The following is a 13402-nucleotide window of genomic DNA, read 5'->3' as shown; positions in this document are numbered from 1 at the left end:
TCAATACCTGTTAGTAAATGTATCAGCTAGAACGACGTGCAGGAGCATGCAGGGATTTGTAGTTTTGCAAGATGTCTACTTTGATGATAATTAGTATTTTAGAATCTGAGAGTAAATACAGTTGAATACATTGATAAAAGTCACCTTGTCCGAAAGAGATTTAGATTGTGATCAAAACTTCATGCCAGGGAAAGGACACACGAAACCAGCCCTTATTTTAAGATTTTCTAAAATTCCCCATGGGAAAAATGAATGGTGGAAAACGAGTGTAACCATTTCCCTGTTTGACCGCTAGGTTTTATGGGTATTATGACACCTCCACCGTGGGGCTCTACGAGTTCACAACTAACAATGCCATCTTACCCATAACCCTTTGCTTCTTTATTAGAAAACCCACAGGTGTCCACTAGGTGTCACAGTAGAAATAAAAGGCTTCCAATATACAGACTTACCACAATAGACCGTTTCCATACAATGACAAGCATTACTAAAATCAGCAAAAAAATAAACGTCCCTTTTTCAGGACCCTGTCTTTCAAAGATAATTCGTAAAAATCCAAATAACTTCACAGATCTTCAATGTAAAGGGTTTAAACACTGTTTCCCATGCTTGTTCAATGAACCATAAACAATTAATGAACATGCACCTGTGGAACGGTCGTTAAGACACTAACATCTTACCGACGGTAGGCAATTAAAACCTGTTGGGGCTAGGGGGCAGTATTTTCACGGCCGGATAAAAAACGTACCTGATTTAAACTGGTTACTACTCCTGCCCAGAAACGAGAATATGAATATAATTAGTAGATTTGGATAGAAAACACTCTAAAGTTTCTAAAACTGTTTGAATGGTGTCTGTGAGTATAACAGAACTCATATGGCAGGCCAAAACCTGAGAAGATTCCATACAGGAAGTGCCCTGTCTGACAATTTGTTGTCCTTCTGTTGCATCTCTATCGGAAATACAGCATCTGTGCTGTAACGTGACACTTTCTAAGGCTTCCATTGGCTCTCTAAAGCCGCTAAAAAGTGGAAATGGGGTGTCTGCTGTCTCTGGGCAAAGTACAGCAGCAGAGTTTGTAAGTGGTCAGCCTGGGGACAGTGAGACTGAGATGCGCGTTCACAAGACTTCTCCATTTTTCTTCTTTCAGCCTTTGAATGAATACAACGTTGCCCGGTTGGAATATTATCGCTATTTTACGAGAAAAATTGCATAAAAATTGATTTTAAACAGCGTTTGACATGCCTCTAAGTACGGTAATGGAATATTTAGAATTTTTTTGTCACGAAATGCGCTCGCGCGTTACCTTTCGGATAGTGACCTGAACGCATGAACAAAACGGAGGTGGTTGGATATAACTATGGATTATTTTGAACCAAAACAACATTTGTTGTTGAAGTAGAAGTCCTGGGAGTGCATTCTGACGAAGAACAGCAAAGGTAATCCAATTTTTCTAATAGTAATTCTGAGTTCAGTGAGCCCCAAACTTGGTGGGTGTCAAATTAGCTAGCCTGTGATGGCCGAGCTATGTACTCAGAATATTGCAAAATGTGCTTTCGCGAAAAGCTATTTTAAAATCTGACATAGCGTTTGCATAAAGGAGTTCTGTATCTATAATTCTTAAAATAATTGTTATGTATTTTGTCAACGTTTATCATGAGTAATTTAGTAAATTCACCGGAAGTTTTCGGTGGGTATGCAAGTTCTGAACATCACATGCTAATGTAAAAAGCTGTTTTTTGATATAAATATGAACTTGATTGAACAAAACATGCATGTATTGCATAACATAATGTCCTAGGAGTGTCATCTGATGAAGATCATCAAAGGTTAGTGCTGCATTTAGCTGTGGTTTTGGTTTTTGTGACATATATGCTTGCTTTGAAAATGGCTGTGTGATTATTTTTGGCAGGGTACTCTCCTGACATAATCTAATGTTTTGCTTTCGCTGTAAAGCCTTTTTGAAATCAGACAATGTGGTTAGATTAACGAGAGTCTTGTCTTTAAAATGGTGTAAAATAGTAATATGTTTGTGAAATTGAAGCTATAGCTTTTTTGAGGTATTTGTATTTCGCGCTACGCGATTCCCTGGCTGTTGACTAGGGTGGGATGCAAACGTCCCACCTAGCCCATAGAAGTTATGGTCAGTTATGAAAACTTAGGACACTAAAGAGACCTTTCTACTGACTCTGAAAAACACAAAAAAAAGATGCCCAGGGTCCCTGCTCATCTGCGTGAACGTGCCTTAGGCATGCTGCAAGGAGGCATGAGGACTGCAAATGTGGCCAGGGCAATAAATTGCAATGTCCGTACTGTGAGACGTCTAAGACAGCGCTACAGGGAGACAGGACGGACAGCTGATCGTCCTCGCAGTGGCAGACCACGTGTAACAACACCTGCACAGGATCGGAACATCTGAACATCACACCTGCAGGACAGGTACAGGATGGCAACAACAACTGCCGAAGTTACACCAGGAACGCACAATCCCTCCATCAGTGCTCAGATGGTCCGCAATAGGCTGAGAGAGGCTGGACTGAGGGCTTGTAGGCTTGTTGTAAGGCAGGTCCTCACCAGACATCACCGGCAACAACGTCGCCTATGGGCACAAACCCACCGTCGCTTGACCAGACAGGACTGGCAAAAAGTGCTCTTCTCTGATAAGTCGCGGTTTTGTCTCACCAGGGGTGATGGTCGGATTCGCGTTTACCGTCGAAGGAATGAGCATTACACCGAGGCCTGTACTCTGGAGCGGGATCGATTTGGAGGTGGAGGGTCCGTCATGGTCTGGGGCGGTGTGTCACAGCATCATCGGACAGAGCTTGTTGGCATTGCAGGCAATCTCAACGCTGTGTGTTACAGGGAAGACATCCTCCTCCCTCATGTGGTACCCTTCCTGTGTCGTGGAAATATTGAATCAAATATTTCTCAGATACTGGAACTTGTAAATTAAATTAGACTTTATTACAAAAGTATCAAAAGCCAAGTAATTCCATGGAACATCTGATTACTCGCTCCCAAACCTCTGGTTTTATAGGTTTCCACCTTCAGATGACACACATGGTCACTCCTTCTTATGTAAATGATTAACACCCCTTGGCCTCTCGCCACCATTATCTTTCTGTCTCAATTCTGGCTGAATAATCTTAGCTCAGTTCAGATTATAATGGTGGCAGCGCCAGCGTATTAAAACCTGTTTGCGACAGGGTATTTTCATGTTCGGATGAAAAGCGTGCCCAGAGTAAACTGCTACTTGGGACCAGAGTCAAAATATTTTCATATTATTAGACACCAACTGATCTGACATCATATTCATTAACCTGTTTGGGATAGGGGGCAGTATTTTCACGGCCGGATAAAAAACGTACCCGATTTAATCTGGTTACTACTCCTGCCCAGAAACTAGAATATGCATATAATTAGTAGATTTGGATAGAAAACACTTTGAAGTTTCTAAAACTGTTTGAATGATGTCTGTGAGTATAACAGAACTTATAAGGCAGGCAAAAACCTGAGAAAAATCCAACCAGGAAGTGGGAAATCTGAGGTTTGTAGTTTTTCAAGTGATTGCCTATCCAAACTACAGTGTCTGTGGGGTCATTTTGCACTTCCTAAGGCTTCCACTAGATGTCAACAGTCTTTAGAACCTTGTTTCATGCCTCTACTGTGAATGGGGAGAGAATAAGAGCTGACTCAACAAGTGGACTAGGCTGAGGCCAATGAGTTGTTTACTGCGCGGTCACGCAGGTGCACCCTTCCTTCTTTTTCCTCTGTAATGAATACGCTATTGTCCGGTTGGAATATTATCAAAGATTTATGATAAAAAGACCCTAAGGATTGATTGTAAACATCGTTTGACATGTTTCTACGAACGGTAATGGAACTTTTTGACTTTTCGTCTAGGGTTTTGCGCTCGCGCATTGTGCCTTTGGAATAGTGATCTGAACGCGCGAACAAAACGGAGGTATTTGGACATAAATGATGGACTTTATCGAACAAAACGAACATTTCTTGTGGAAGTGGGAGTCCTGGGAGTGCATTCTGACAAAGATCAGCAAAGGTAAGTGAAGATTTATAATACTATTTCTGAGTTTTGTTGACTCCAGAACTTGGCGGGTAACTGTATAGCTTGCTTTGATGGCTGAGCTCTGTACTCAGAATATTGAACAATGTGCTTTCGCCGTAAAGCTGTTTTGAAATCTGACACAGCGGTTGCATTAAGGAGAAGTGTATCTATAATTCTTTCAATAACTGTTGTAAATTTTATCAACGTTTATGATGAGTATTTTTGTAAATGGAGGAGGCAAAACATTTTCTGAACATCACGCGCCAATGTAAAATGGGGTTTTTGGATATAAATATGAACTTTATCGAACAAAACATACGTCTGGTGTAACATTGAGGCCTGGGAGTGTCATCTGATGAAGATCGTCAAAGGTTAGTGATTAATTTTAGCTGTATTTCTGGTTTTTGTGACGCCTCTCCTTGCTTGGAAAATGGCTGTGTGGTTTTTCTTGTCAAGGTGCTTTCCTAACATAATCTAATTTTATGCTTTCGCCGTAAAGCCTTTTTGAAATCGGACAATGTGGTTGGATTAACGAGAAGTTTATCTTTGAAATGGTGTAAAATAATTGATTGTTTGAGGAATTGAATTATGAGATTTGTTGTTTTGTATTTCGCGCCCTGCTATTCCATTGGCTGTTGGCGAGGGGTCCCGCTAGCAGAACGTCTGTCCTCAACATTAATATACTATGCGTCTGATCTATCATGTCTTTAATATCTCAATGTTCAAAATAAAAGATTATACAAAAATAATACATTTATTGCATATATATATTCCCAATATAATACATAATATGTCTTCCCAACACATAACATGTCTTTCAGTACATAACATGTCTTCCCAACACATAACATGTCTTTCAGTACATGACATGTCTTCCCAATACATAACATGTCTTCCCAATACATATACGTGGCTTGCGTTTCTAGTATTGATTAAAGTACACAGTCGCTGGCCTTCACAAGTTCAGGCCTATGAATGATTAACCCATACACGTGTCCAGTAGCCTTCACAAGATCAGGCCTATGTTGCCTATGAATGATTAACCCATACACGTGTCCAGTAGCCTTCGAAAGATCAGACTCGGACCAAGACGGTCGAGTCTATGTTGTTCCAGCTTGGCACATTCACGTAGATTCTGCTTACGTTCTGTTTTTACGTCTAACAGTTAGCTTTATATTGGTCCAGCTTTATACATCCACATGGATCCAGCCTACGTTATGCTGACACATGTCTAATGATTAACCCCGTATTGATTATGCTCTCTACTTCTGCGAAAACAATATAGATACTGGAAAATCCCCATGATGTCATAGATTTTCTCCTACACCTGCAGGCTCATCCTGACATGACCCTCCAGCATGACAATGCCACCAGCCATACTGCTCGTTCTGTGTGTGATTTCCTGCAAGACAGGAATGTCAGTGTGTTTTGCCATGGTCAGCGAAGAGCCCGGATCTCAATCCCATTGAGCACGTCTGGGACCTGTTGGATCGGAGGGTGAGGGCTAGGGCCATCCCCCCCAGAAATGTGCGGGAACTTGCAGGTGCCTTGGTGGAAGAGTGGGGTAACATCTCACAGAAAGAACTGGCAAATCTGGTGCAGTCCATGAGGACGAGATGCGCTGCAGTACTTAATACATCTGGTGGCCACATCAGATACTGACTGTTACTTTTGATTTTGACCCCCCCTTTGTTCAGGGACACATTAATCCATTTCTGTTAGTCACATGTCTGTGGAACTTGTTCAGTTTATGTCTCGGTTGTTTTATCTTATGTTCATACAAATATTTACACGTGTTAAGTTTGCTGAAAATAAAACGCAGTTGACAGTGAGAGCACGTTTCTTATTTTGCTGAGTTTATATAGTTTATATTATACATATAATCAATTAACACTTTGAAGATCTAGTTGCTAAATACCGGTAGTAGGAAGTAGTACACTAGCCAATCATGTTAACTCTGGGTGGCAGGTTGCCTAGCGGTTAAGAGCGTTGGACCAAAAGGTCAAGGTTTAGAAACCCTGAGCTGGCTAGATTAAAAATCTGTCAATGTGCCCTTGAGCAAAGCACTTAACCCTAATTGCTCTGAATAAGAGTGTCTGCTAAATGGGTTATTAAGGTTTGGTTGTTAAGGTTGGGTTATTAAGGTTGGGTTGTTGGTGCTGGGTTATTAAGGTTGGGTTGTTGGTGCTGGGTTATTAAGGTTTGGTTGTTAAGGTTGGGTTATTAAGGTTGGGTTGTTGGTGCTGGGTTATTAAGGTTGGATTATTAAGGTTGGGTTGTTGGTGCTGGGCTATTACGGTTGGGTTGTTAAGGTTGGGTTGTTAAGGTTGGGTTATTAAGGTTGGGTTATTACGGTTGGGTTGTTAAGGTTGGGTTGTTGGTGCTGGGTTATTAAGGTTGGGTTGTTGGTGCTGGGCTATTACGGTTGGGTTGTTAAGGTTGGGTTGTTAAGGTTGGGTTATTAAGGTTGGGTTGTTGGTGCTGGGTTATTAAGGTTGGGTTGTTAAGGTTGGGCTATTAAGGTTGGGTTGTTGGTGCTGGGTTATTAAGGTTGGGTTGTTAAGGTTGGGTTATTACGTTTATTTTTTTGTCAATGTTTGGCTAGCTAACTATTTCAATGTAGCTAGTTACCTAGCTACCTTAGGTAGCTTAGTCTGACTGTCACGTCCTGACCATAGAAGCTTTTATTTTCTATGGTAGAGTAGGTCAGGGCGTGACGGGGTTGTGTCTAGTTTAGATTTTCTATGTTGTCATGTTCTTGTTTCTGTATTTCTATGTTGTTGTTTTTTGGGATGATCTCCAATTAGAGACAGCTGGTCATCGTTGTCTCTAATTAGAGATCATACTTAAGTAGTTGTTTTTTCCCACCTGGTTGTTGTGGGAGATTATTTTGAGTTAGTGTATGTTGCACCCCTTCGTCACGGTTTGTTGTTTTGTTTATTAGTTTATTTGTATCTATTGCATAGTTTCACAGTTTAAATAAAATGTGGAACGATACACACGCTGCGCTTTGGTTCCATTCTTCAGACAGACGTGACACTGACACTTCCCTTCTGTACTTCTGTTTCACTCGTTAGTTAAGTTACCATAGTTAGATTTGACTTATTCTCCATCTGGGTTATTTTAACCAAGCTATATGGCAGGCTTATCTCATGCTTGCATGGTGATTTATTGAGTTAGTGAGTGTTACTGTATTGGTTTTCGATGATTTCTGACAGCGGCAGCTTTAGTCGGACTTGTGAAGTTGAGGAGGAATTGATGCAAATTCTGTTAGCTGACTAACATTAGTTTACCTTACATTTGATGTAGCCAAGCTGGTATCGCTACCTGTGTTTCTAACATTTATTTATTCTGTACTTAAATGCAGAGGTCAAAGCCAATGAATGGACGGCTTTGTAAAAGGATGAATGAGTGCAACCTGGCCTCTTTTATTCCAAAGTTGGAGCGTAAGTAAAAGCGATACATTTCTTTTTTGAGAGTGGGGACAGAGCTTTGGGGGCACTGATTTCCGTTGACCCTGTGTAAAACAGCATCTACGTCTTCCGGATTGTTATCGATAACCAATAGTACAACCTTAATGTAAACTTGAAAGACTAAACTTCACCCAGAGCCTCTTTTGAACCATGCAGCCACTTTGAAACTAGATACATTACATGCACAGCTACCATAGATAGTCTAGCCTTCATTTCACCATACTTGCTTTATTGGTCATTTGCACAGATATTCTGTCACTGTGACCAACCTAACACACAACACAGGCTGGGATCAGCTCATGGGCATTTGGGGGAACAGAGATAATGTAACTGCTGTATCAACCCTTCCCTCAAAGTATTTAATTTAGAAATGTGGGTGATATTATTCCTTAAGATCTCCCCCCTAGCGGTTAAGAGCATTGGGCCAGTAACTGAAAGGTCGTTGGTTCAAATCCCAGAGCCATCAAAGGTGGAAAAACCTGCCATTCTACCCTTGAGCAATGCAGTTAACCCCCAACAACAACTGCTCCCCGGGCGCCGTGGAGGTCGATTAAGGCAGCCCCCCTGCACCTCTCTGATTCAGAGGTTAAATGCAGAAGACACATTTCAGTTGACTGCATTCAGTTGTGCATCTGACAAGGTATCCCCTTTCTGATTTGCATTGGAAGTGATAGACCAGGAAGTGATAGACCAGGAAGTGATAGACCAGGAAGTGATAGGCCAGGAAGTGATAGACCACGAAGTGATAGGCCAGGAAACACTTTTACTTTTTTTTTTTTTTTACCTTTATTTAACTAGGCAAGTCAGTTCAGGGGCTAGGCAAGTCAGTTCAGGGGCTAGGCAAGTCAATTCAGGGGCTAGGCAAGTCAGTTCAGGGGCTAGGCAAGTCAGTTCAGGGGCTAGGCAAGTCAGTTCAGGGGCTAGGCAAGTCAGTTCAGGGGCTAGGCAAGTCAGTTCAGGGGCTAGGCAAGTCAGTTCAGGGGCTAGGCAAGTCAGTTCAGGGGCTAGGCAAGTCAGTTCAGGGGCTAGGCAAGTCAGTTCAGGGGCTAGGCAAGTCAGTTCAGGGGCTAGGCAAGTCAGTTCAGGGGCTAGGCAAGTCAGTTCAGGGGCTAGGCAAGTCAGTTCAGGGGCTAGGCAAGTCAGTTCAGGGGCTAGGCAAGTCAGTTCAGGGGCTAGGCAAGTCAGTTCAGGGGCTAGGCAAGTCAGTTCAGGGGCTAGGCAAGTCAGTTCAATAGATTTTTACCTTGTCAGCTCGGGGATTCGATTTTGCAACCTTTCTGTTACTAGTCCAACGCTCTAACCACTAGGCTACCTGCTGGTTACTAGTCCAACGCTCTAACCACTAGGCTACCTGCTGGTTACTAGTCCAACGCTCTAACCACTAGGCTACCTGCTGGTTACTAGTCCAACGCTCTAACCACTAGGCTACCTGCTGGTTACTAGTCCAACGCTCTAACCACTAGGCTACCTGCTGGTTACTGGTCCAACGCTCTAACCACTAGGCTACCTGCTGGTTACTAGTCCAACGCTCTAACCACTAGGCTACCTGCTGGTTACTAGTTCAACGCTCTAACCACTAGGCTACCTGCTGGTTACTAGTCCAACACTCTAACCACTAGGCTACCTGCTGGTTACTAGTCCAACGCTCTAACCACTAGGCTACCTGCTGGTTACTAGTCCAACGCTCTAACCACTAGACTACCTGCTGGTTACTAGTCCAACGCTCTAACCACTAGGCTACCTGCTGGTTACTAGTCCAACGCTCTAACCACTAGGCTACCTGCTGGTTACTAGTCCAACGCTCTAACCACTAGGCTACCTGCTGGTTACTAGTCCAACGCTTTAACCACTAGGCTACCTGCTGGTTACTAGTCCAACGCTTTAACCACTAGGCTACCTGCTGGTTACTAGTCCAACGCTCTAACCACTAGGCTACCTGCTGGTTACTAGTCCAACGCTTTAACCACTAGGCTACCTGCTGGTTACTAGTCCAACGCTTTAACCACTAGGCTACCTGCTGGTTACTAGTCCAACGCTTTAACCACTAGGCTACCTGCTGGTTACTAGTCCAACGCTCTAACCACTAGGCTACCTGCTGGTTACTAGTCCAACGCTTTAACCACTAGGCTACCTGCTGGTTACTAGTCCAACGCTTTAACCACTAGGCTACCTGCTGGTTACTAGTCCAACGCTTTAACCACTAGGCTACCTGCTGGTTACTAGTCCAACGCTCTAACCACTAGGCTACCTGCTGGTTACTAGTCCAACGCTTTAACCACTAGACTACCTGCTGGTTACTAGTCCAACGCTTTAACCACTAGGCTACCTGCTGGTTACTAGTCCAACGCTTTAACCACTAGGCTACCTGCTGGTTACTAGTCCAACGCTTTAACCACTAGGCTACCTGCTGGTTACTAGTCCAACGCTTTAACCACTAGACTACCTGCCGCCCCACACTATAGCCTGAAGTTAAAGAAGAACATGAAAGACGCAGTGAGTTTTCTGTAAACATCACCTTTTTTTTATACACAAGGAGAGGTCCTCAAGACACACACATAGGACTGTGGACACACCAAGCGACACAACAAACTTGAGCAGTAGCCAAGTCTTGCCAGGTACACGTTGAAAGATTTGTGTATTTTTTAAAAACTGATTAAAAATGAATTTATAATGAATTGAATACTTAGTGCTCACAACAGAGTCAAATGTGAGAGAGCAGACCAGATGACCAAGTGGCTGAACATCATCTGGCTGGCCAACCAGGATGCGGAGGACATGAAAGAGACTGTGATCCAGAGGGCTCAGTGGACCAGACAGAATGGGACGGTCAAGATGACGTCTGTATCAGCGTCTGCTGGATACTCCAGGCATGGTGGGTAGTTTTTTTTTTGTTAACAAAAACATTAGACTTGAATTTGATTCTGTTTGCCTGTCTGACGGGACCCACGTGACTCACAGCGTAGGGAGAGCTGTAACCACACTGGTCCAGAAAGGAGGCAGTTTATTAACGCTATATTTGCTCATAAATTGTGCGACGGGGTTTCATTGGTTCACTCAAATGTAATTTTTTCCTTAGGGATTTGATTTTATTTGGATCTCTTTTAGTCCTCATTTGGACTAATCTTCCATGAGTCCTTAAACATTAAAATACAATTTATATACGAACACATTTTCACATATAACACACTATTACAAACATACATAATATACTAACATAATGAACCAATAAATACTCAATCTAAAAAATATTGATTCTTCATCTACTGTAATCCCACAACATTTCTGTGTATTATATTTAAATCGTTTTAAAATAATGTTTACATTTATATATTGAAAGGTTTCTGGTTTGACATCTCCAAACGTTGTAATAGAAAACGGGGCGGGGCTCAGGGGCTGTGTGTGGCCAACCAGTAAAAGCCCAGCCCCCTTCATTATCAATGCATCGTGACAACAACATCAAAGAGCCATTCCAGACTCTGAAGTCAGGAGGACTTCGAGAGTTAGGTGTTAACCAGACTTAACTGCAATGGAAAAGTAATTGTTTGTCTGGCTTCAACATAACACAATTTGAATCCATATAGGGAAAAATCTCAAAAGCATTACAAACAGCATTGGGTGTGTATACGGTGGGTTATGTTATTAATGTCGTTAAGGTGTAAATGTTAAGTTGTCTATTGTTTGTTGATTGTAAAAATAAATGAAAGTAAAGTATATGTCACGTCCTGACCATGGTAAGCAGTTATTTTCTATGGTAGAGTAGGTCAGGGCGTGACAGGTTTTTCTTTCTAGTTTAGTTTTTCTATGTCATGTTCTAGTTTTGTATTTCTATGTTGGGTTGTTCTAGTTTTTGTATTTCTATGTTGGGTTTTGTTTGAGATGATCTCCAATTAGAGGCAGCTGGTACTCGTTGTCTCTAATTGGAGATCATACTTAAGTAGGGTTTTTTTTTTTCCCACCTGGTGTTTGTGGGAGATTAGGTTTGAGTATGTGTATGTTTTACCTCTCTGTCACGGTTTGTTCTTTAGTTTATTTATATGTATTGCATAGTTTCACAGTGTAAATAAAATATGGATCGACACACACTGCACTTTGGTCCGCTCTTCCTTACGACAGCCGTGATTGTCACGTCCTGACCAGTAATAGGGGTTATTTGTTATTGTAGTTTGGTCAGGACGTGGCAGAGGGTATTTGTTTTATGTGGTTCGGGGTGGTGGTTTATTTAGTAGGGCGTTTGATTTATTATTTTCCGGGTTTTGGTTTATGTTCTATGTTTTGTACTTCTATGTTCTTTCTGGGTTGGTGTATTTCTATGTGTAGGTTAATGGGGGGTTGGACTCTCAATTGGAGGCAGGTGCTTTCTCGTTGCCTCTGATTGAGAGTCCTATATCTGGGTAATTGTTTGGTTTAGTGTTTGTGGGAGATTGTTTCTTGTTTTGCCTGTGTGAGCCTGACAAGACTGTTTTGTTGTTCGTGCGTTCTTCATTTTTGTTGTTTTTGGTGTTCTCTTTATTTTAAAATAAATGATAAGATGAGCATCCACATTCCTGCTGCGTTTTGGTCCTCTATTCCCGACGACAACCGTGACAGTGACAGTATATAGTAGATCAGTACTATTCTACTCATGTTTGGGATGCTCTGGATCGATGTGTTCGACAGCGTGTTCCAATTCCAATATCCATCAACTTCATACAGTCATTGAAGAGGAGTGGGGACAACATTCCACAGGCCACAACCAACAGCCTGACCGACGTGCTGCATGAGGCAAATGGTGGTCACACCAGATGCTGACTGGTTTTCTGATCCACGCCCCTACTCTTTTTATTTAAAGGTATCTGTGACCAACTGTATTTCCAGTCCTGTGAAATCAATAGAATAGATTTATATTTTTGTTCAATATAAAATATGTGACTTGTCTCATGAAACTAGGCGCATGTCACTACTTCACAGGAGAGACATTTGAACGTTTCTTAAAATTATTTTTATCAAAATGCGTTTTTTTTGGCCAGAGATTCCTTCTGGAACATTTTCATGTGCAACAGCTCATAGATCTGACAGTGTGGTGCCAGGACAACAACCTCTCCCTCAAAGTGAGCAAGACAAAGGAGCCGATTGTGGACTACAGGAAAAGGAGGGCCGAACAGGCCCCCATTAACATCAACGGGGCTGTAGTGGAGCAGGTTGAGAGCTTCAAGTTCCTTGGTGTCTACATCACCAACAAAATATCATGGTCCAAACACACCAAGACAGTTGTGAAGAGGGCACGACAACACCTTTTACCCCTCATGAGACTGAAAAGTTTTGACATGGGTCCCCAGATCCTCAAAAAGTTCTACAGCCGCACCATCGAGAGCATCCTGACCGGTTGCGTCCCCGCCTGGTATGGCAGCTGCTCGACATCTGACCGTAAGGCGCTACAGAGGGTAGTGCGAACGGCCCAGTACATCACTGGGGCTAAGCTTCCTGCCATCCAGGACCTATATACTAGGTGGTGTCAGAGGAAGGCCCATAAATTGTCAAAAACTCCAGTCACCCAAGTCATAGACTGTTCTCTCTGCTACCGCACGGCAAGCGGTACCGGAGCGCCAAGTCTAGGTCCAAGAGGCTCCTTAACGAGCTTCTACCCCCAAGCCATAAGACTGCTGAACAATTAATCAAATGGCCACCTGTACTATTTACATTGACACCCCCCACCTCATTTGTTTTCACACTGCTGCTACTCGCTGTTAATTATCTATGCATAGTCACTTCACCCCTACCTACATGTACAAATTTCCTCAACTAACCTGTACCCCCACACATTGACTCGGTACCGGTACCCCCTGTATATAGCCTCCACATTGACTCTGTACCGGTACCCCCTGTA

This window comes from Salmo salar, chromosome ssa03, assembly GCF_905237065.1.
Source record: "Salmo salar chromosome ssa03, Ssal_v3.1, whole genome shotgun sequence".
NCBI lineage: Eukaryota > Metazoa > Chordata > Actinopteri > Salmoniformes > Salmonidae > Salmo > Salmo salar.
The sequence above is the reverse complement of the archived record's forward strand: the minus strand, read 5'-3'. Positions refer to the sequence as shown.